Consider the following 23,364-nt stretch of genomic DNA (forward strand, 5'->3'; position numbering starts at 1 on the left):
TATACTGCTGATATAATGTGCTCCACCTGTCTGTATATAATGGGCCCTCAGTCTGCTCTGGATCTACTATACTGCTGATATAATGTGCTCCACCTGTCTGTATATAATGGGCCCTCAGTCTGCTCTGGATCTACTATACTGCTGATATAATGTGCTCCACCTGTCTGTATATAATGGGCCCTCAGTCTGCTCTGGATCTACTATACTGCTGATATAATGTGCTCCACCTGTCTGTATATAATGGGCCCTCAGTCTGCTCTGGATCTACTATACTGCTGATATAATGTGCTCCACCTGTCTGTATATAATGGGCCCTCAGTCTGCTCTGGATCTACTATACTGCTGATATAATGTGCTCCACCTGTCTGTATATAATGGGCCCTCAGTCTGCTCTGGATCTACTATACTGCTGATATAATGTGCTCCACCTGTCTGTATATAATGGGCCCTCAGTCTGCTCTGGATCTACTATACTGCTGATATAATGTGCTCCACCTGTCTGTATATAATGGGCCCTCAGTCTGCTCTGGATCTACTATACTGCTGATATAATGTGCTCCACCTGTCTGTATATAATGGGCCCTCAGTCTGCTCTGGATCTACTATACTGCTGATATAATGTGCTCCACCTGTCTGTATATAATGGGCCCTCAGTCTGCTCTGGATCTACTATACTGCTGATATAATGTGCTCCACCTGTCTGTATATAATGGGCCCTCAGTCTGCTCTGGATCTACTATACTGCTGATATAATGTGCTCCACCTGTCTGTATATAATGGGCCCTCAGTCTGCTCTGGATCTACTATACTGCTGATATAATGTGCTCCACCTGTCTGTATATAATGGGCCCTCAGTCTGCTCTGGATCTACTATACTGCTGATATAATGTGCTCCACCTGTCTGTATATAATGGGCTCTCAGTCTGCTCTGGATCTACTATACTGCTGATATAATGTGCTCCACCTGTCTGTATATAATGGGCCCTCAGTCTGCTCTAGCCTATTTTCTAATCAGCCTTGTTGCACATGACACACTAAGGCACTGAAGCATCTTCCTGATACTTTCTAATAATCCCTTGTTCCTAGTAAAAAAGTGCATAATTTGTCAAAGGTGAAAATACCTGCCCAAATTTATGGCCAACTTCTTACCTTCAACTTTATAAGCTTTCTTCAGGCACTACATAGGAATGCAATGGTATTACCTTATATGCTGGGTTTATAAATGAATCCATAACCCTCTTAGGCACATCAGTAACAAATGTCAGCAATCTAGGACCAATAGTACACCCACACCTGCATTCTCAGCCATCAAGTAATGGTTTTCAGCACTACAAGCTCTACACTCATAAAATCCATAAAGTCTTCATGCCCCCCTCCCTGAAGGTAAAGTCTTTGTCTTTGGTAGTTCTGTAATTAGATATGTAGACTTTATCCTCTCCAGGCTGGACAAGGAGCAGGTGGCATTAAGCTGTCTCTCAGTTTATGACATCACTACAGACTAGTGATACCTCTACCCTAAAAATGAATATAACCTTGTGACTGCTGATTTTTGGGCAAATTATAAGTACTTTTCCCTGGGTGAGCTGCAGAGAGACAGATTGGATCTAAGGAAGGATAAACTTTATCCTTATATGTTATTCTGCCATCACCATAAGCTATGTCACAAAGGTAAAATAGCTGAAGTTAACAAATTGATTATATAACTGGTTTCATCCTAGGAGAATCTAATATATGTCAGCATGGCAAGAGATGGCTGATAGGCAAACCTTCTTTACAAGACACTGACTGCACCTCTTCCTTAGTGATTTCTACATACTGGCTAAAATATCAAGTCTCCATCATTTCCTTTCAATATCAAAGTCCATCTCCTGGACATTCCAACTTAGCAAATTATATCTCAGTTTACATCAAAGTGACAATGCTTAATGGTAAAAAGTTAAAGAAGAAAATGCCCATAATTGAGGTATTCCTGAGCTCAAACACAAACATATTAGTATCATTACTAAACTTTGTTTCCAATGTACTGATAGCACTTCCACTAAACATGGCTTCAGTGACAATTAGGTTCATAGGTTGGTATTATGCTATCGGCCCTAGGGCCTATTACAAGCCTAGCCATAACAGTTCCCTGGATATTTCTTTCCACAATATTTACTTCCCTGGACCCCTGTCTAGCAGGGCAACTAACGTCATCCCAGGGTGAATTTCCTATCTCCCATCCAATCATCAAGGTTCCTTTTGAAGAGGGCCAAGGAGGCACTCTGCTTGATATGTATGGGCAGTCTATTCCAGAGTATGGGGAGTCTCTGGGTCAGGAACCTATCCCTCCAACATGTTTTGTTCATTGTGATGACAAGGTTTTGAGCCCAGGAGCGTGTGGCTCTGATTGGAGCATATCCAACAGCTCAGGGTTTGACATGGTCTTGTATGTTAAGCAGAGATTGCCTCTGAGTAGATGATATGCCACAGAGTATAGCTTGAGTTTTTTAGACAGTCAGCATAGGGCATCTGCTTTAGGCCTGTGATTCTTTTAGTGAGGTATTTCTGCGGCCTTTCCAGCTGTTGCAGATGTCTTGTGAGGTACATACCAAATGGGGTGTTGTACTCTATAATGGGTCTAATGAGGGATGAGTACAGTGGGACAGTGACCTCCTTTTTTCTGGTTGAAAAACTCTTAGTGATGAGGTGTGCCACATAGAAGGATTTCTTGTCTGTTGTGGCGATGTGGTTATCGAAGGTGAGACCACTGTCCACCTGTTTCCCTAAGTCTCTCATCACACTTTTGGTGTTTAGTGTACTGCCACCTATGTGGTGATTCATGGGTACATGTTTTTTCCTAATGGGGATAACTATACATTTCTTGGCATTAATCTTGAGCCCATGGCTCTGGTACCAAGCATCTGTTTCTGTAAGGCCCTTTTGTAGAATATCCACATCATTTGGGGATTCAATAATGTCTCCCAGTTTGCAGTCATCTGTGAACTTTGTTAGCCAGAGTCCCGTAGTGTTGGCCTGTACTTCAGAGAAGTAGATGTCAAACGAGAGTGGTTCCAGGACTGAACCCTGTGGTACTCCACTTGTCACTTGTCTGGAGCTGGATTTGGAGTCAGCTACTTTTACAGTCTGGGTTGTGTCAGTAAGCCAGTTGGCAACCCATCGAGTGACGTAGGGATTTATGCCCAGCTTAGTAAGTTTATCTATGATTCCAGAGTGGGGGATAGTGTCGAAGGCCTTGGTGAGGTCCAGATTGGCTGTGTGGATCGCCTTACCCTCGTCCATAGCTCTGAAGACTGATTTGAAGAAGTCAGTCAGGTTCAGGAGACAAGATCGGCCCTTCATGAACCCAAACTGGGTGGGGTCCAGTGTTTGAAGGTTGCCAATGTCTTTGTTTATAAGTTCCATGATAATGCATTCCATGCCCTTTCAGATCAGGCTCATCAGACTTATGGGACAGTAGTTATTGGGATCCAAAGTGGATCCCCCCTTGTGGAGTGGGATAACTATAGTTGTGCACCATTCAGTGGGCACATAGCCTGAGGTAAGGCTATGATTAAACATGACAGGTGCATTCAGATAAGATGGAATCTTTAGGGATGAATATTCATTCATGACACCTTTAGTTCATGTTATATTTCAAATGACTTTGAATCTAGAGGTTGTTGAGATCATGGTCAGCTTTAACAAAACCATTTATCATATCATTGCAAATTATGGATCCTATTCAGTGTATAATTGTAATTATGATTTACAGCTGAAATCTTTGGTAAAAATTTCTATTAAACTCAAAGCGTTCCTTCAAAGTGATTCCAACTACCTTTCCATCAACTGTAACACCCATATAACTTAAACTAAGTATACACAATAGTTCCTAGATTTGGAAAATTACATCTCCCTAGTCTGAAAGTAGATACTTTTTTGTGGCTAAAAACTCTTCACCACAGTTAACTTTTTATCACTCTGGCTTGTCAGTAGTTCTGAATGTGCATATATTTGCATCCGTGTGAGTATGTGTGTTTGTGCATGTTTTTGTGTGTGTATGTGTGTGTGTCTGTGTGTGTGTGTTTGTGTGTATGGGGGTGAGTGTGGGTATGTGGGTGGTGTGATTGCATGCATTTTGTGTGTGTCTGTATGTTTGTGTGTGTGTGTGTGTGTGTGTGTGTGTGTGTGTGTGTGTGTGTGTGTGTGTGTGTGTGTGTGTGTGCATGCACTTGAGTGAATGCATGCATTTGTTTGTGTTTATATGTGTATGCATGTGTATGTTTGCAAATGTGCACAACTGCGCAGAAGAAAGAACCAGAAATGTATAACTCCTGATAGAATTGTTTTATGTGATGATAATCAAATATCAGAGTGCAATCAGACAGAATGTGTGTATTTTATTTTACTGATAGCAGAAACAGAGTGTTATGAAGGTAATGAAAACTGCTCTTCCATTATTACTGTTAACAATCACTGATCAAGCCTTTCAGGGGTAGCAGGAATGTTTGCATATAGACAGGTTGTAATCTGTGTTTGGAAAAAAAATAATCTGAGATTTTTATTGACAATTTATATACTTTCTTCACAGTCAAATAAGGAGTACTGCCAGAATGAGCATATTCTTCTGTTGTCAGTCTGCAAAAACTAGTTGAATATATTATTTGTGGAATTTCATGAACAAAATGAAGATGCAAAATAATTTCAGTTTTTCTGAACCATCATTTTGTTATTATAATTTTACTGCAAACCAACAGCAAAATGCTATTATATTTATTTCATTGCAGTTACATACTCTTTTTTCCCATGTGATGAATACATAATACATGACTTCAAAATATACTGAGCAGTTTTAGTATGACACAGCTATTTATTTTTAACTAAGAATGATATTTAAATCTCTTGAAATGTATAGATAGAAAAAATGCATTGAATTGTGAAATGATACTCATAAATTCAAGATACCAATATTCTTTCATTTGTTTCACCTAAAATGTAGCATAGGTACCACTTATAGCATGAATATTTATATTTGATATTTAGAAATCTTTATCAAAACATGTCAGGCTTCTTCATAGATGTGGCCTTTTAATGAGGCTCACCCCCAGTGGTCTTCAAGGCCTTTAGAAGAATGTTCAGGCTTATCTATCAGACTATAGTTACAACACATATTTAACATAAAGGGGCTCGCATAGTCATTCAGTTAATCACTTTTTTAGATGTTTGGCTCCCAACATGCATGCATATTATTGCAACATTTTTCAGACTGAAAACTCATCAGTAGCAGCATAGATTCATAGGTTCATAGGTAGGTACTAAGCTATTAGCCCTAGGGCCTATATAAGCCTAGCCAAAAAGGTACCCTGGCTTTTGCCACCTAAGGAAATAATTTTCATGTGATCCTGTCAAGCAGAGCCACAGAAGTGATCCCTGGGGTGAATTTCCTATTTCCCATCCAATCATCAAGATTTTTCTTGAAGAGTGCTAATGAGGAGCTCTGTTTGACATAGATAGGTAGTCTGTTCCAGAGTATGGGAAGTCTCTGGGACAGGAATCTATCCCTCCAGCATGTTTTGTTTATTTTGGTGACAAGGTTTAGGTCTGTAGAGCATGTAGCTCAGAGGGATTGGGATTTCTTTAAGTGGAGCATGTCCAACAGCTCTGGGTTTGACATAGCTTTGTATGTTAGGCAGAGATCGCCTCTGAATAGGCGATATGAGACGGAGTAAAGCTGGAGTTTTTTGAAACGGTCTGCATAGGGCATCTGTTTGAGACCGGTAATCCTCTTGGGAGGTACATACCAAAAGGGGTGTTGTACTCTATAATAGATCTAATGAGTGATGAGTAGAGGGGAACAATGACCTCTATTTTTTTGGATGAGTAACCTTTTTAATGAGGTGAGCCACGTAGAAGGATTTCCTGACCACTGTGGCGATGTGATTGTCAAAGGAGAGACTACTGTCCACCTGTGTCCCAAGGTCTTTTATCACACTTTCAGCATTAAGTAGACTACCACGTATGTGGTAGTTCATGGGTACAGAGTTTTTACCAAAGGGGATGACAATACACTTTTTGGCATTGAGCTTGAGGCCATGGCTCTGACACCAGGCATCTGTCTCAGAGAGGCCCTTTTGTAGTATTTCCACATCCTTAGGAGTTTCGATTATGGCTCCTAGTTTGCAGTCATCTGCAAACTTTGTTAGCCAAAGACCTTCTGTGTTAGCTTGACTTCAGAGAAGTGGGAATGGAGATGGTTTTGAAACAAAAGTAGAGCTGATTTAAGGCTGGGTTGAAAGAGACCATGACATGCAAAATAGGTATGTCACTCTCGAACTCATGAAATCTTTACAGCATTCTAATTATTTCAGAATGAAAAATAGTAGCCATAAACATATCACTTTTCTGTCATATCAAGTGTTACAGCAACAATTTACTTTGAACTATAAAGGGATATTCCACTGATAGTCCTGATCTTGGCAATGTTCATTGAAAGCATTTTCCATCAAAATGAGGTCTTGCTGATGTTGTGACTACCACCACAAAGACGTTTACTCCCCAAAAAACTTAGCAGATATATAGCAAAGAAGTACTGGTTCTAGAGTGACATATCTATTTTGCATGTCATGGTCCCTTCCAACCGAGCCTTAAATCAGCTCTACTTTTGTTTCAAAACCATCTCCATATTCCCAAGTTACTTAGCATGCAAAGATTGAGGGGAAAGGATATTGCAAAGGAAAGTTATAAAGACATTTAAAACAGCTTTTTTTTAAAATTGTACAAGTCAGTATATTTAGCAAGATTTATCAGGTTTGCCTTGTTTATATAGCTCTCAAGGGTCCCTGACTTTGTTGAACATCACTGAATTTAACTCATTTTTCATTAGCCCTACCTGCATAAAAGTTTTGATTTTTTTATAAATTATTGAAGACTATAGCCAGTTCATAACCCCAAGAAGTTAGCTTCACTTTCCCTTAGGCAGTCATTTCTAAAAGCCCAATCTTGAGACCATAACATCTAATGACCAAACTATGTGAAGACTGCAACATCTCACTTGCCCTGGGAATTCATTAAAGTGCCTATAACATCTTTGCATTGAGATTTAGCCATGAGTAAGAACTATTTATATGTGCACCCCAAACAGACTCCAACCTGGCTAACAACAGGAAAAACAATATTCCTACTTAAGAGTGAACCTGCTAGCTACCCTAAAAATTATACACCAAAAACTTGCATTCCAATGACATATAATCTATAAACTGGAATTGATGCTGACAGAGTTTATTGTCATTTAGAAGAAAACTCAATTATGGCAGTAGAACAAAAGGGCAATAAACTCATATGGATCAAAGGATCATTTGTTGTTAAATAAAGTCATAGTGGAGAACTCTAAAATGGGGAAGAATCTATGTATGGCATGGATGGACTACAAAAAAGCATTTGACAGTATCCTACATTCACGGATAAAAGAGTGCTTAAAAATGTATAAGATACACCCTACATTGAATGACTACATTGCAGTGACCATGAAACAGTGGCAGACCACTTTGCAATTTAGCCATGATAAAGGACAAATTATTATCCCAGGGATAAAAATTCAAAGGAGGATTTTCCAGGGTGACTCTCTGTCACCGCTGTTATTCTCCCTTGCCCTTAACCCATTAAGCTGTCTACTTAATAGCTTAGGCTATGGCTATAATTTGGCTCGTAGAAAACACAAAAGTGAAATGACTTCTCATCTTCTCTTTGTCAATGATTTAAAACTGTATCACTCATCAGATGAGGAACTGAAAGTACAACTGCAAGTTGTCCAAACTTTTTCAGAAGATAAAATATTTCATTTGGTCTTGATAAATGTGCAAAAGTAACCTTTAAAGCAGAAAACTGCAGCACCCGGAAAACATCAGTTTGGGACAAGAATGTGATATAAAAGAACTTGAGCAAGAGGGACCCCCGGATTCACGAATGCTCCGTCTAAGACTTAATAAGTCTTACTCGGAGACTGCAGTTGAACGGTATGATGTCAGCGTGCCATGAATATGCATGAGGGCACGCAGACCCAACCGTAAGTCCTACACGGACCGTGTAAGAAAGCAGGGGGCGTGTCCGACTACCAAGCAGTCCAAATGTCCATGCCCCTGCAAGTGTTCAAAAATAAAGTAAATAAACAAGAGCGAGTCTGCTCAAATGTCCCTGCACCCAACACCACACTGCCTGATAATGTAAACCCCCATCACACATCTAAAATGCATAACCATAAAATTTTTTAAATACCCAAAATAGCTGCCCGTATTTGTGCATGTGTGCGCTGGTGTGCCCATTGCTTAGCTACAGTTAGAAATTCTGACATGGAAGAGCATAAGAAAGAATGTTTATGCAAATCACATAAAATAGCAATAGCATAATGGTAGATCATTTGCACAAAGAAGAGGCATTGACGGTTCGAGTCCCACCACTCCCTTTCGTATTTATTTTTAAATCAGTATATGGAATAATACCCAACATATATATGTTGAAACATAACTAAAAAGCAGTGAAATGGCCAATGTATCAGAAAATAAAATAAATATTTTAAAGGATCCCAATATAAAATTACCCGCAGTTAAGCAGCGCTTCACCCAGTGCAATATAGTTGCCCCTAGCTAACCCACACTTTACCCACACAGTGTAGTTGCCCATAGCTAAATTGCACTTTACCCAGTGCAAAATAGTTGCCCAAAGCTAAATAGTGCTTTACCCAGCGCAATCGGTTTGCACGGAGGTGCGCGCCGCGCCAACCAGCACCCCGTCGGGCAACGTGGAGCAACGTAGAGCAAAGTTGCTTACACACAGCCATGCCCCCTAACTTGTCTGGACAGAAGTAAAATAAAATACAATGATAAGGTTTGAACCCACCATAATCAAAGTACTGAACCACTAAGCCACGACAGCTTAGGAAAAACATCCACTGTTAACTTGTCTTATATATAGTAATAAATGTTTGCTTAACCATTGCTAAGCATGCCTGCAGTCAGCCAAGAATATTCAAAAATGGTCAATCACAGAAAAGTGCGGGAAATGCGGCATATTTAAGCCGCATAGGTGGGAATACTCACCATAACTGATTGTAGCTCCCATCTGCAGTTAGAATGTCTGGTGTTGGAGAGGGTACGTGCTTTCGAGTGCAACGCTGGGGCATCGAGGAGTCAAGATATATGGTTTGGCTCCTAGTCCATCGGCATGAGACTCGACTCCTGCAGGGCTAGTTCCAAGGAACAGAGTATAAGGCGGAGACTTGGAACCGGTTGGTTCATGAACTCACCAGTGCCACAGGCATCCCTCGGACTGGTGAGCAGGTCCGTCACCACCATGCAGACCTGAAGAGGCGGAAGAAGGATCTTCTGAACCAGTGGATCCAGGAGGCCCATCAAATGTGGGCTGCCCCTCTACTAAGTAGGTAGCCATGGAATGCAGTATGTAAGATAAGCTAATATAGTCTAAATAATGGATAGGTATGTCTCAATATCCCTTTATTCACTCCACAGCTGCAGATGCGCGCGCTATGAATCAGCAAACCTATGCAGATAGACTGCTAAGGCTGCGCCACCAGGCAGGTTAGTAAATATTCTGCCTGTATTGTTACATGATATATGTGAGTGAGCATGAGAAAAGTGTTAAAGCCCAATAATACAGCAATAAAATGTCCTGATTAAATCCTCTGCATGTACTGTTATATAACAAATGTCAGTGAGCCAGAAAATGAGTGTACTAACCCACCAATCAAGCTAAAATAATTCTGGAATACTATCCCTGCATGTATTGACATAACATATAAGTGAGCAGGCCTGCGAAAGAGTGTTGTAACCCATCAAGAAAGATATAATATGTCCTGAATATGTCTCCCGTATGCACTGTAATAACAAGTAAAGGGGAGAGCCTGTAGAAAAGAGTTTTCAATGTAATTAATAAAGGTATAAAATTTGGAGTGTGTCTGTGTCACTTACTTTGAAATGTTGTTGTACCCTTGCAATAATAAATAGTACTGTTGTATTAGGTGCTGTCAGCCCACAGTTGTGCAGTCCCATAGGAAGTGGATGAAGGAATTGGCAGTAGCTGTGAAGTATAAAACATTCATTCCCTGAATAAATCATCTGCATGCACTGTTACATATCATAAGTCAGATAGGCAAGAATAGAGTGTAGTAACCCATGAATAAAGCAAAAACATGTCTGGAATACTATCTCTGCATGCACTGTCATAGATAAAACGTGAGTGAGCCTGTAAAACAGTCTTGTAACCTATCAATAAAGGTATAACATTTCCTGAATATGTCTACTGTATGCAGTGTAATGTCAAATACAGGAGAGAGCCTGTAGAAAAGAGTTTCAATGTAAATAAGAAAGGTATAATACTTACAGTGTGTATGTGCCAGTTACTCAGAAATGTTGTTGAACCCTTGCAGTGAAGAAATGTTACTCTGTTGTAGTAAGTGCTGACAACCCCCAGTAGTGTAGTCCCATATAAAGTGGATGAAGGAAGTGCCAGTAGCTGTGAAGTATGCAACAGTCCTAAACAGTTGTGAAATGGCTGACATGCATAGGTAAATCTGGCACACAAGTAGCCTGTCAAGGTGTTCCCCAGAAACTTAAGTGTGTTACCTGAAAAGTAGGTTTGTGTAGAAAACAAGTGAAAAAGTCATGTGAACACATCCAGATGTGCACACACATAAACAAGTCAATTTAATACAAGTATGTAGCAGTAACATCTGCATCCTGGACAGTTACCATGTCAGATATAGGCCAGGTATATCATGAAGTAGCAAAACCCATAACGCAATCAAATGCATGTTGCTCAGTGTAAGAATACATGTAGGGGATATACAGCTGCAGTCAGTAGGAATATAGTGTACAGTTAAAGTACTAATAAGATGTTAATGGAGGTTTCTTTTTACACCCTACTCCATGTGCATAAACAATGCAATTCCACACCTCAATGGGTATGTGTAATCTCATAACATTTGTTGGGACATATGTCCTATTGTTATTTAAATCTGTACCTACTTTGATGCATGTCCCCTGTTAAAACACCACAATGTTGGTGGCCTGTTGCCACCAATCATCCCTGCATGCTGTTGGAATGTTCACTGTCGTTCAATACATGCATGTGTTATGCTTGCTGTTCAACTGTTGTAACCCTGGTGTGTTGGGTTAATGGGAGTATTACTGCATGCTGTTACAACTAACTTGGAATTCTGTTGTCTATGTTGTAATTAAACACACCTAATCACAGAACATATGGGAAGGCCGGTGTCAGCGGACCCACCTGTCCCACCTCAGCTGGCAGTTGCACCTGGCACCAACAGGTCTGGTGCCCAGCCCGGGCCACCCTCCTCCGTAGGACCTGTGCCACCTTCGGGTGGAAGTGCTGCAGGGGATGGGGCTCATTTCCCCCTGCAAGCATGGGTGGAGAAGGGCCTCCTGTCACCCTCCGGAGGGTCCGGGTTGTGGTGCGTAGAGAGATCCAGCGTTTAGTCACTGATCCCCTATGCCCGCTCGAGGTGAGAGTGGCGCGACTCACGGGTGAGCCTGCCCCTCCTACGCAGCCCCCAGCACAGTGACCCTCAGGCCTGTGAAGGTCCAGTGGTGACTGCCCATGGGTGGGGATATCAGTCCCACTGTTACCATCTGTGGGCTCATGGGCTTGCGATTTCCAAACATCCATCCCCGTCAATTGTGTTTACCCACCCCATGTGTCATACTCCGCCTCTGTATGTGTCTTGTTTGTCTTGTCTGTTTACCTACCCAACCTACCTCCCCAAATATACCTACTTCCTCTACCTCACTTACCACTCTCCCCTGACAAAAAAAAAAAAAAAAGGGCAATCTGTACCCGAAAAAAAATTACGCCCCATACATAGCTTCCCATTTCGCACACATGTCCATTGGACATGTACACTGATAATTCTAATTGGCAGTGCAACAAACTATGTTGTCCTCACCCCTCTATCAGGGATGGAAAGTTTCAAATTTCACTCCAAATTATCAACATATGCATAGCTGTTGCTGTTAAAGAAATGGGCAGCTATGGGCCTTCCCTACACCCTTCCTGCACATCCCGAGCTTGTTTTCCTACTGTCTTTCCCTCTCTGTGCCACCTTTTTCACCACTTTCCTATCTCCCCATTTTCTTTTCTTTAAAAGAAATTAGCGCGGGGATTAGCGGGAGTAAGCACTTTTAAGCAGTAGTAAGCGGGATTAAGCAAGTTTGCTCATGTGTGCGCTTAGCTAAGCATAGCTAAGCATTGTGCAAACCCACGCAAACCCGCTTACTACTGCTTAAAAGTGCCTTAGTCACTCTATGGCAGGGCCCTTGTTCTGCTGAGCAGCAAAATAAAAAAACTCTGGCAGTCTCGAACCCCAGACCATTGACACAATAGACTGCATGAATTACCACTAAGCCACAGCAGATATACAAATAACTTGGTTCTGAAATAAATATATCATGCATTACAATGAGGGAATGTAAATGGAAATTAGGAATGGTATAAGACAAACCCTTTTCTGTGTGTCTTTACCAGCAGTGGTTGTGGAATTGCATGACATGACTGTGAAAGGGGAACCAGCCATCCTAGCAGGGAATAATGTTACAGTAGCACCTTACAAACACCACACAGTATCAGACCAGGATAAACACTGGCCACAAGAATACAGTGTAATAACCACATGTGTATGGCAGTTAATTGTGTAAGTGAGAAAAATGTACATACTCCCATGTATGAGTACAACATGCACATAACTGGCTACAACCCTAGCATCAGATAAGAGACAAATACCAACCTTCAGACTGACACAACAGTGTCCAGAGCAAACAAGAATGGGCCCCACCTTTGAAATCTGAAAGGGCTATGCCTACCTAACCTACCATTTTATAGCAGTGGGCTGCAATCACAGTGAGTAATGCAATCACCAAACAGCAGGCTGCATGCAATTACTGAATAGTGGGCAGCAATTGGTGCAGAGGCTGTCACATGCACAAGTGCAAATACCTAGAAAAGCAGGCTGTACCTGCAGTCCACACATGCAATTATATCATTGCAGGTGTCGGAGACAGAGAGTGAGAGAGAGAGAGACAGAAACAGAGACTGAAGCTGAAATAGAGGGCAAAAACCCAAAGCAAACCAGTCAAAAATAAAAAAACTAAGGTGAAATAGAGGGCAAATACCCAAATCAAACCAGCCAAAAAAATAAAAATAGATACAAAACCATATCACATGGAGCAGGTAAATACAAAGGTAAGGCATGTAACTCAAATGTATGTGTTGGCATGTTGTAAATGTTCCCGAGGAGTACTCCACACACTGCAAATCATCCATGTGTGGCAGCAGTATGTATCTATCTGTATCTGCACATGTGCATAGGGCAAGGGACATACTGCAACTGTTAGTGAAGGGTGGACAGCTATCTGTCAGTGAATGTTGATATGTGCATATATCCATGTAGATTGTAGTGTGTGGCCTAGAAGACAGCATGCAGTGCGGTGGAGTGGCCTTAGGTCAACTGGTGCCCTAGGCAAAAGGGCCCCATGGTGCCCCCCACCACACTTCCTGGTGCCCCCATCCTTGTGTCCACATAAATAGTGGAAAAGCACCCTGCTAGAGCGGCGCCCTAGTTGGCCGCCCAGTAGGCCTATGCCTAAGGCCAGCTATGGTAGTGTTGATATATGTCATGTGGTGGTTAAATGCTGTGGCACAGATATGTCAGATCTGATGTGTTACAGACAGTGAGGCCTGCTAATGCTACAAGGGCTGAGGACACCCACATGCATTCTGCACAACACTGTGCAATGTAATCACATACCTGTACATCCCATAACTGTCGCACAGGTGAGATCCCTACCATGAAAGGTGGACTGTACATGTGCCTATATGTACATCCATGTGTACAGCAATGGATGTGTACATGTATGGTTATAGATAGGCATATACATAATATATATATATATATATATATATATATATATATATATATATATATATAGATATAAAGATAAATATATATATATATATACATCTAGAGTGAGAGAGAGAGACGCAGAGACACGGGGTCATATGTACCGCAACAGGAGTGTGGTGAACAAGGCATCGACTGTAGACAAGTGTTGATACTGGAGTGCCATTCCACCTTCACAAAACAGTGTACCCATTAACTAACACATAGGCAGAGATCTACCTAACAGTAAAGGTGTGATAAGGGAACATGGGACACAGGTGGACAGTAGTCTCCACTGTGATGAAGACAGTGCCACACTACACCTGTAATCTGTCTGTGTGGTATGTGTCATGACAACAGGTGTGTCATCTATGGAAGTATAAGGTAGGGTTCCCCTCTACTCATCACAATGCCCTGTGTGGTATGTACTTCACATGACAACTACACCAGGTGAACAGGCCACAGACAGACCTCCCAAAGGGTAATACTGTCCGCAAACAGATGCCCTATGCAGACTGACTCACAAGACCACAACTACACTGTATTGCATACTGGCCACACAGAGGTGACCTCTGCTGGACATACAGAGGTATGTCACACCCATAGCTGGGTGACAACCACCATGGCAACATATCACAACCCCTCGGGGTTACACGCTCTAGGGCCCTAAACCTTGTCAGCTCACTAAACAGCACATGCTGGAGGGATAGGTTCCCATCTCAGACATATGCCATACACTGTAATAGACCATATAGCAATAGCAAAAAAGGCTCCTCCTTAGCAGTTGTTATAAATACCCCTGATGATTGTGTGGGAGATTGTTAATACACCCCAGGAAACACCTCTGTGGTTCAGGTTGGCAGGGGCAAGTGAAATCAAGGTACATGTGTGTCAAAGGCCAGGGTAGCATATGTCTAGGCTGCCGTAGGCCCTAGGGCCAATAGCATATCACCTACCTATGACACTATGCACTCACACATGTACTTAATGCAATAGCTGCTATGTGAGGTTGAATGAGTGTAACGCTGAATGTGTGCAAGGTGTGTAAATGTGTGATAGCTTAGTGTGATGTTGTATCTGACATGGTAGTGCCTAACCTAGCTGTGAGGACAGCAACTGATGTGTAATGTACTGTTAGGCAGACATAGTAGTACGGTGTATGATGTAACGTAGTTCTCCGTTGATGAATGTTCTGTCTCATTGTAGGCAAAAGCAATACATGTATGCTTAGTGAGTGATACTGCAGATGAATCCATCACCAATATGAACCGTAGTACTACCTGAAGCTGTACGGCTAAACAGCAGAGTATGGTGTGCATTCACATTGCTTGGAAACACTGTCATGTGTGTGTTTCCTGTAGTCTGCACAGAGGACAGACTGCAGGCATAAGGGTGTGTAAGTAGTGGTACACAGCACCGTATGGTACACAGGTAATGCTCATCTGTGTTGGCATACAGTGGTGCATTGCATGTTTGCCTGATGTGTGTGTGATTATGCCTGTACAATGGCTGCAAACGTATGTGTGTTACAGGGTTGACGTGTGTATCCAGCAACATCTATAGTCTGTTACAGCAGTATGCCACCTATAGTAACAACTGGACACATCTGTTAGGCAGGGCTATGGCATCAATGACTAGGGTGTTTGATTGGTAGTACTGCACCTGTACTTTACATCCATTGCAATGGATGACATCTCTGTTTGTGCATTGGTGTGATATACACCCCTGTCTTGAGGTTGTGCAATGTGTCACAAACAGTGTGTTGGGTACTGTTGTATAGTGGTGTGATATATAGATTCTGCCAGGCAGTGTTAGTTAGATGTGGCCTGAGAACCAACAAGTGTTAGTGAATGTGTATAACCACTGACAGACAATAGGATGGTATATATGTCAGTAAAGTGATATCTGTGGGTAAAGGTGTAAAGTTTGCCACAGGGCACTCTCACACAAATTGTTCATATCTTTTTCAGCCAGATGGCACACCAACATAATCCAGCTTACACTGCACAAGATGAAGAGGTGATAGTCAACAGCCTTTTGCAGCAGTACACCATGCTGTTCTCCAGAACCAGCCAGCACCAGCAGGAGTGGACTGCACTGTGGCAGGAGCTTGTTAGTCAGGTAAATGACATATGCATGCATAACCGGACATATGAGCAGGTACACCATCACTGCAGTGATTTAATTAGACAAGTCCGGTGGCATGCGTCTGATATCCAAAGACAGCAGCTTGCCACAGGTGGTGGGGTGGCCATACATCCCCCCTCACCAGAGCGGAGGAGCTGCTCCTAAGCATGGTGGCTCCTGGGCAACAGCTACGGCAAACTATGACATGTGTTGTAATGGAGGCTGGAGCCACCCAGCACATCCACCTGGAGCAAGCAGGTAATACACCCTATCTGTAGACTACAGTTAACTGTATTGTTAGATTATGTGTATGTGACATGTGTACTGTGTGTTTAGCAGTTCCGCTGCCTACTGTTGTGCAATACGGATAGTTGTATAATATCCCTACACCTGTGACTGTTGACTGTTGTTGTACTGCAGTTTAGCATACCCACTGTAGCAATGCCACAGTTGTGGCCACTGATGAACCCTATCATATTTTGTAGGTCCCTCTGGTGTGACGGCAGGGCAGCTGATCCATGCTGGTGAGTGTGTTATACCTGCAATGTTGGTAATGAAATATGCATGTCATAGCTGAGGTGTATGCCATGTACACGTAACACACCTACGCATAATGCATGCCATGCATGTTTGCTGTGAGACATTGCACAGCTCAGTAATGTCAGTAGCTCCCTCAATGACATGCAATACACAGAGCATGACACACAGTTGTGGCAACCCTGTACTGCACATTGGATAGGCATAGTTGCAACACTTGTACACAACATAAGACGTTTATCACATGCAGTACACAAAGTCATGCTACATATGGCATAACCACACACCCGCTGTAAGGTCACATGTCAGTATCCCACATGCCATCCACACACACATGATGTACCTCAGGGGTAGAGGCCTATAATGGGGCTGTGCAACAGTCTTCAACACATAACACAGTCATGTTAGGCAATGCTCCCTACTGGGCACCTCATACACCCATGTACAAAGTGGCTGTGTAATAGTGAACGTATCCACGGCACTGCAGTTCAGGTACAGCATGCTAGGCAGTGGTCTGTCACACAGTAGTAGCCATGAGTGACCACAAGATGCATGATGATGATGATGATGGCACATGATACTACACCCCATCCAGTTACAGTGACCACAGTACTACACATAGCAGTCTGTGCTGTGCACCTCATTGTTCTGTGTGTGCAAACATATGCACCTATACACACCATGCATAGCATGTTGTGTGTGTGCTTACATATGCTAGTATACACATTTTGCACAACAGCCGCCATCTGTACAAAGTGCAACATATATGTCCTGGAATGCTATTGGGTGTGTAGGTCAGATGACACACATTTGTTATGTGTGGTGTTTAATGTTGCATTCATGTAGCATGCCATGTCATGGCTGGCAACAACATATCTGCAATATGTCCCACACGCACCATAACCACTGTGCAATGTCCATGTCGTGCATTGGGATTCCTTCACGTCAACATGCACCACTCATCCCATGTCTGTACATTGCATGCATTTGCTACACCTGTGCCCACTATTATGTGATATGGACACAGACACTGTCATCTCACATGTCAATCTATGTGTCACACAGATGACACATGCAGCCATGGTATGTATACCATTGAGTGATGGTGCACATGACATTGCAGAGCAGATAATACTTGCACAGCAATGTAGTGTCCATGTACATAATGTGTTCCAGGGTGTAGCCAATCACTGCACAACTACACACATGCATCAAAGCCATGTATAATGTCATTAGAAAGGGCTGTCTACACTTGCACTGCATGGTGTCGAGCAACACATGGTCTGCCTGCTGACAATTGTGTGGTGACTGTTTGCCTTGAGATACTGTCACCCACCATCACCCACTATTGTGTATGTGTTGGATTGCTGGGGTGTGTGTGTGTGTGTGTGTGTGTGTGTGTGTGTGTGTGTGTGTGTGTGTGTGTGTCTGTGTGTGTGTGTGTGTGTATGTGCTGTGGTGAGCAGTGTATTTCTGTGCGTGTGCATGTGTGCATGTGTACATGTGTTCATGTGTTCATGTGTGCATGTGTGCATGTGTTCATGTGTTCATGTGTGCATGTGTGCATGTGTGCATGTGTTCATATGTCCATGTGTGCATGTGTGCATGTGTTCATGTGTTCATGTGTGTATGTGTGCATGTGTGCATGTGTTCATGTGTGCATGCGTGCATGTGTGCATGTGTGCATGTGTTCATGTGTTCATGTGTGCATGTGTGCATGTGTGCTAACATCATGTACAGATTGTAAAGTGCGTTTCCTGTCTTCCTTCTACAGGTGATGTGTTAGGCGTGGCTGAGTGTAGCAGGGAACCTGATGTCACCGCCACTAATAGTGAAGATGATGAGACATGTATTGTGGCACAGGAAGGTCTGACAGAGTCTGTCATTGGTCCACCAATCGACAGTACACAGCGGTGAACCCCATCTATGCGCACACTCATAATGCCAATACATCCCTCGTCACCAATGGCCGTAGCTGAGGGACAGCATACCGTTGGCATTGACCAGGAGAGTGTGGTACCTATGGCACGTGCATCCCCTCAAAGCAGCCATAGCCAGATTACCAGAATGGTACCACATAGGCGGATGTCCAGGGGTTCTCGGGGGAGCACCACTGGTCATACTGCCCCTGGCAGACGTGCCCCCAGAGGTATTACAACCTCCAGTATGTTCTGGGCTGTAATGCAGGCACAGGCACATATGGAAGGGTACACCCAACAGGGACTAAGGGCGCAGAGGGCCCATTACACTGCTATCAATGACAGCATCCGTGACCTTGCTGGTGCCATCCGGAATTACACTGAGGTCATTGATAGCCATTGGAAGGAGACATTAGATGTCCTCCACAATGTGTTAGCCATGAGCCAGGACCATGCAGGAAGGATGAGAGGCCGACTCGGACGCATGCCAGCAACAGCATCAGCTGGCATTCATCCTGGATGAACCACAGATCACAGCTGCTCCCGTAGTGGTAGTACCAGCCCCAGCAATGTCCATTGACCGTCCTACTAGACCATGTGCATGTGGCGCTGGCCCAGTCATCATACCTCTGCCTCTGATTATAGCACCCAGTCAGGGTTGGTACCCGATACTGCCCGTAGCACCCCTGCTAGGCACAGGTACGGTGTCCGTGGCCGGAGACAGTGATCTGTACGGCCTAGCAGGTACAGTCTGTGGCTGTCCCACAACTGCCCATATATGGCAGCCACATGGTGGAGTTGTGTGCATGCAGACACACACATTTACCATACAACTAGGGCTCACACATACACGCACACATTACATCAACATTGGCCCATGCAGTACTGTTGTCCCTCACACACACACACACACACACACACACACACACACACACACACACACACACACACACACACACACACACACTCAGCGTTTGCAGGACTCAAACCCCTACCTGACTATGTTATGACACTAGTGAGATACGCATTAACATGAAGCGCTACATGCTTTACTGTGTGGTCTCTATTCACATGCTATGTTTGTAGGTTGCTGACATCAGACTGGACATGGTTATGTGTGTGCACACGTAGTGTTATGCAATCCCACAAATGAACCTTGTGGGTCAGCAGGTGTGAACATCTTGAACAGGAATACACAATTCATACCTGGTGTGATCTATCTGTGGACATATTACCATTCCTTAATATGACAATACATATTCATGCACGGATTGTAGGTTTTGTGGATACCACATGTGTCTGTGATGTTGGTAAAGGGCTATTCAAGGTCTATGTGGGACCTGTGCTGCTCCTGTCAGTGATGTTTGTCCTGGGTGGCTGCCTTGCAAGATATCTAGCAGGTTTGGTGAACATGATGTGCTCATTAACATACCACAGACATTTGTGTTGTGTGTTTGTCGGTTTACAATATCTCTGTTCCTGACTGCAATCATGATGGACTCCATGGACTAGCATTTTGGACTTCGTAGGCTTATAGGAATATAGTTCCCATGGTGTGTTGTGCATCAACACTTGTGGGGTGTGGCACATGTTGCTGTAACACATTCAACAGTGTAAGATCCTGTAGAGAGTGTGAGGCTCAACAGACTGTTTGGGTGCAGTGTCTGTTTGTCCTGTCATTCACTTATGACACATATGGGGAAACATTGTTATCCACGTGATGGGATTCATTTGACATTGTGGGGATCAGTTTACACATTCTACATGTGATATCTCCTGGTATGCTGTTATGGCCTTTTGTCACTGGGAGGTGGGTATGTATGTATGGGCCTGTCTGACAGGATGTTGACATTGTCATTCAGGTACAGTTGACCCTGACTGATGACATATATGACTGTACATCAATATTTCTCAGCTAGCTAAAGGAGGTGTAATGTTTCTGTCTGTACTCCTTTGCAGATTATCTTTCCACAGCAACAACAAACCTGAACACTAAAACCCTGTTATACTGTTTTACACACTTTACACACTACTGATCCTTTCTGATCAGTCAACAGTGTATGTCATCATCATATCCTGGCATGTCCAAAGGTCGGTTTTGTGTGTACTCTCCAGTACAGCTGGTGTATATTGGAATTCTGACGCATTGTTACAACTGCCTTCTGTACACTGCCCTCCTACCAACAAACTCAGATATCTGTGAGAGGTGCAACTGTATAGACGGACAGGAGGCTGAGCTCTCCCAAGCCATGACTGGCACAGTCTATCGGGTGGTGAAGGTAACCACACACACCACAAATACAGTCACACATGCACCTATGACAACAGCAAACCATATACATTGATACACAATGACATATTGTAGCATGTAATTGTACTCTGCCTAAGCAGCTGAGACATCCAAAGCAGACACACAAATGACTGCTAACACACAACCATACACACATATCATCACATAGTTCACAAAGTCATTGTGCCACACAGTCACTGCCCTTAGGCCTACACAACACACCTCATACAACTGTATTAGGTGAGTATAATTGTCAGTCACACTGACATCCCACTCACCAGGCTGAACATGGTGAAGGTCACTTTGTGCTGTGTGTCGGGTGCCAGGATATGCCACATGACACTTGCACTGTTGTCAATCCACTGCAAGTACAAATATGGCTCGGGTTGGTAAAGGCCCATGGGTGGGGATATCAGTCCCACTGTTACCATCTGTGGGCTCATGGGCTTCGATTTCCAAACATCCATCCCGTCAATTGTGTTTACCCCCCCCATGTGTCATACTCCCCCTGTAGGGTTCTTGTTTGTCTTGTCTGTTTACCTACCCAACCTACCCCCCCAAATATACCTACTTCCTCTACCTCACTTACCACCCCCTGAAAAAAAAAAAGGGCAATCTGAAAAAAATTACGCCCCATACACAGCTTCCCTTTTTCCACACATGCCCATACGACATGTACAGTGATAATTCTAACTGGCAGTGCAACACACTATCTTGTCCTCACCCTCTCTCAGGGGGGAAAAGGTTTCAAATTTCACTCCAAATTATCAACATATGCACAGCTGTTGCTGTTAAAGAAATGGGCAGCCCTTCCCCTACACCCTTCCTGCACATCCCAAGCTTGTTTTCCTACTGTCTTTCCCTCTTGCCCCTTTTCACCACTTTCCTATCTCCCCATTTTTTTTTCAAAAGAAATTAGGGGGGGGAAAGCACTTTTAAGCAGTAGTAAGGGGTTTAAAGCGGGCTGTTGTTTAGCTAAGCATAGCTAAGTTGTGAAAACCCCAAAACCCGCTTACTACTGCTTAAAAGTGCCTTAGTCACTCTATGGCCCCTTGTTCTGCTGAGCAGAAAAAAAAAAACCTCGGGCAGTCTCGAACCCCAGACCATTGACACAATAGATTTAAAAACCACTAAGCCACAGCAGATATACAAATAGCTTGGATCTGATATTAATATATCATGCATTACTATGTGGGAATCTAAATGGAAATTAGGAATGGTATAAGACAAACCCTTTTCTGTGTGTCTTTAGCAGCAGTGGCTGTGGAATTTCATGGCATGACTGTAAAAGGGGGAACCAGCCATCCTAGCAGGGAATAATGTTACAGTAGCACCTTACAAACACCAAAAGTATCAGACCAGGATAAACACTGGCCACAGGAATACAGTGCAAAAACCACATTTGTATGGCAGTTAATTGTGTAATGAAAAAAATGTACATCCCCCCCATGTATGAGTACAACATGCACATAACTGGCTACAAGCCTAGCATCAGATAAGAGACAAATACCAACCTTCAGACTGACACAACAGTGTCCAGAGCAAACAAGAATGGGCCCCACCAATGAAATCTGAAAGGGCTATGCCTCCTAACCTAGCATTTTATAGCAGTGGGCTGCAATCACAGTGAGTAATGCAATCACCAAACAGCAGGCTGCATGCAATTACTGAATGGTGGGCAGCAATTGGTGCAGAGGCTGTAAATGCACAAGTGCAAATACCTAGAAAAGCAGGTTTACCTGCAGTCCACACATGCAATTATATCATTGCAGGTTTTGGGAGACAGAGAGGAGAGAGAGAAAAACAAAAGCGAAAAAAAAAGAAAACCCCACAAAAAAAAAAAAAAACAAAAGGGAAATAGAGGGCAAATACCCAAATCAAACCACCCAAAAAAAAAAAATACAAAACCATATCACAGGAGCAGGTAAATACAAAGGTAAGGCATGTAACTCAAATGTATGTGTTGGCATGTTGTAAATGTTCGAGATTTCCCACACACTGCAAATCATCCATGTGTGGCAGCAGTATGTATCTATCTGTATCTGCACATGTGCATAGGGCAAGGGACATACTGCAACTGTTAGTGAAGGGTGGACAGCTATCTGTCAGTGAATGTTGATAGGGCATATATCCATGTAGTTGTGGGGGGCCTAGGCAGAAGAATGCATTTAGGGCAACTGGTGCCCTAGGCAAACCCGGGCCCCACCCCCTTTGGTCCCCCCACCCTTTGTGTCCACATAAATAGTGGAAAAGCCCCCCTGCTAGAGCGAGGGGGCCCCAGCCAGTACCCCGCCTAAGGCCAGCTATGGTAGTGTTGATATATGTCATGTGGTGGTTAAATGCTGTGGGACAGATATGTCAGATCTGATGTGTTACAGACAGTGAGGCCTGCTAATGCAAAGGGCTGAGGACACCCCATGCATTCTGCACAACACTGTGCAATGTAATCACATACCTGTACATCCCATAACTGTCGTAAGTGAGATCCCCACCATGAAAGGTGGACTGTACATTGCCTATATGTACATCCATGTGTACAGCAATGGATGTGT

This window comes from Protopterus annectens, chromosome 5.part1 (assembly GCF_019279795.1).
Source record: "Protopterus annectens isolate FY-2018-M chromosome 5.part1, PAN1.0, whole genome shotgun sequence".
Lineage (NCBI taxonomy): Eukaryota > Metazoa > Chordata > Ceratodontiformes > Protopteridae > Protopterus > Protopterus annectens.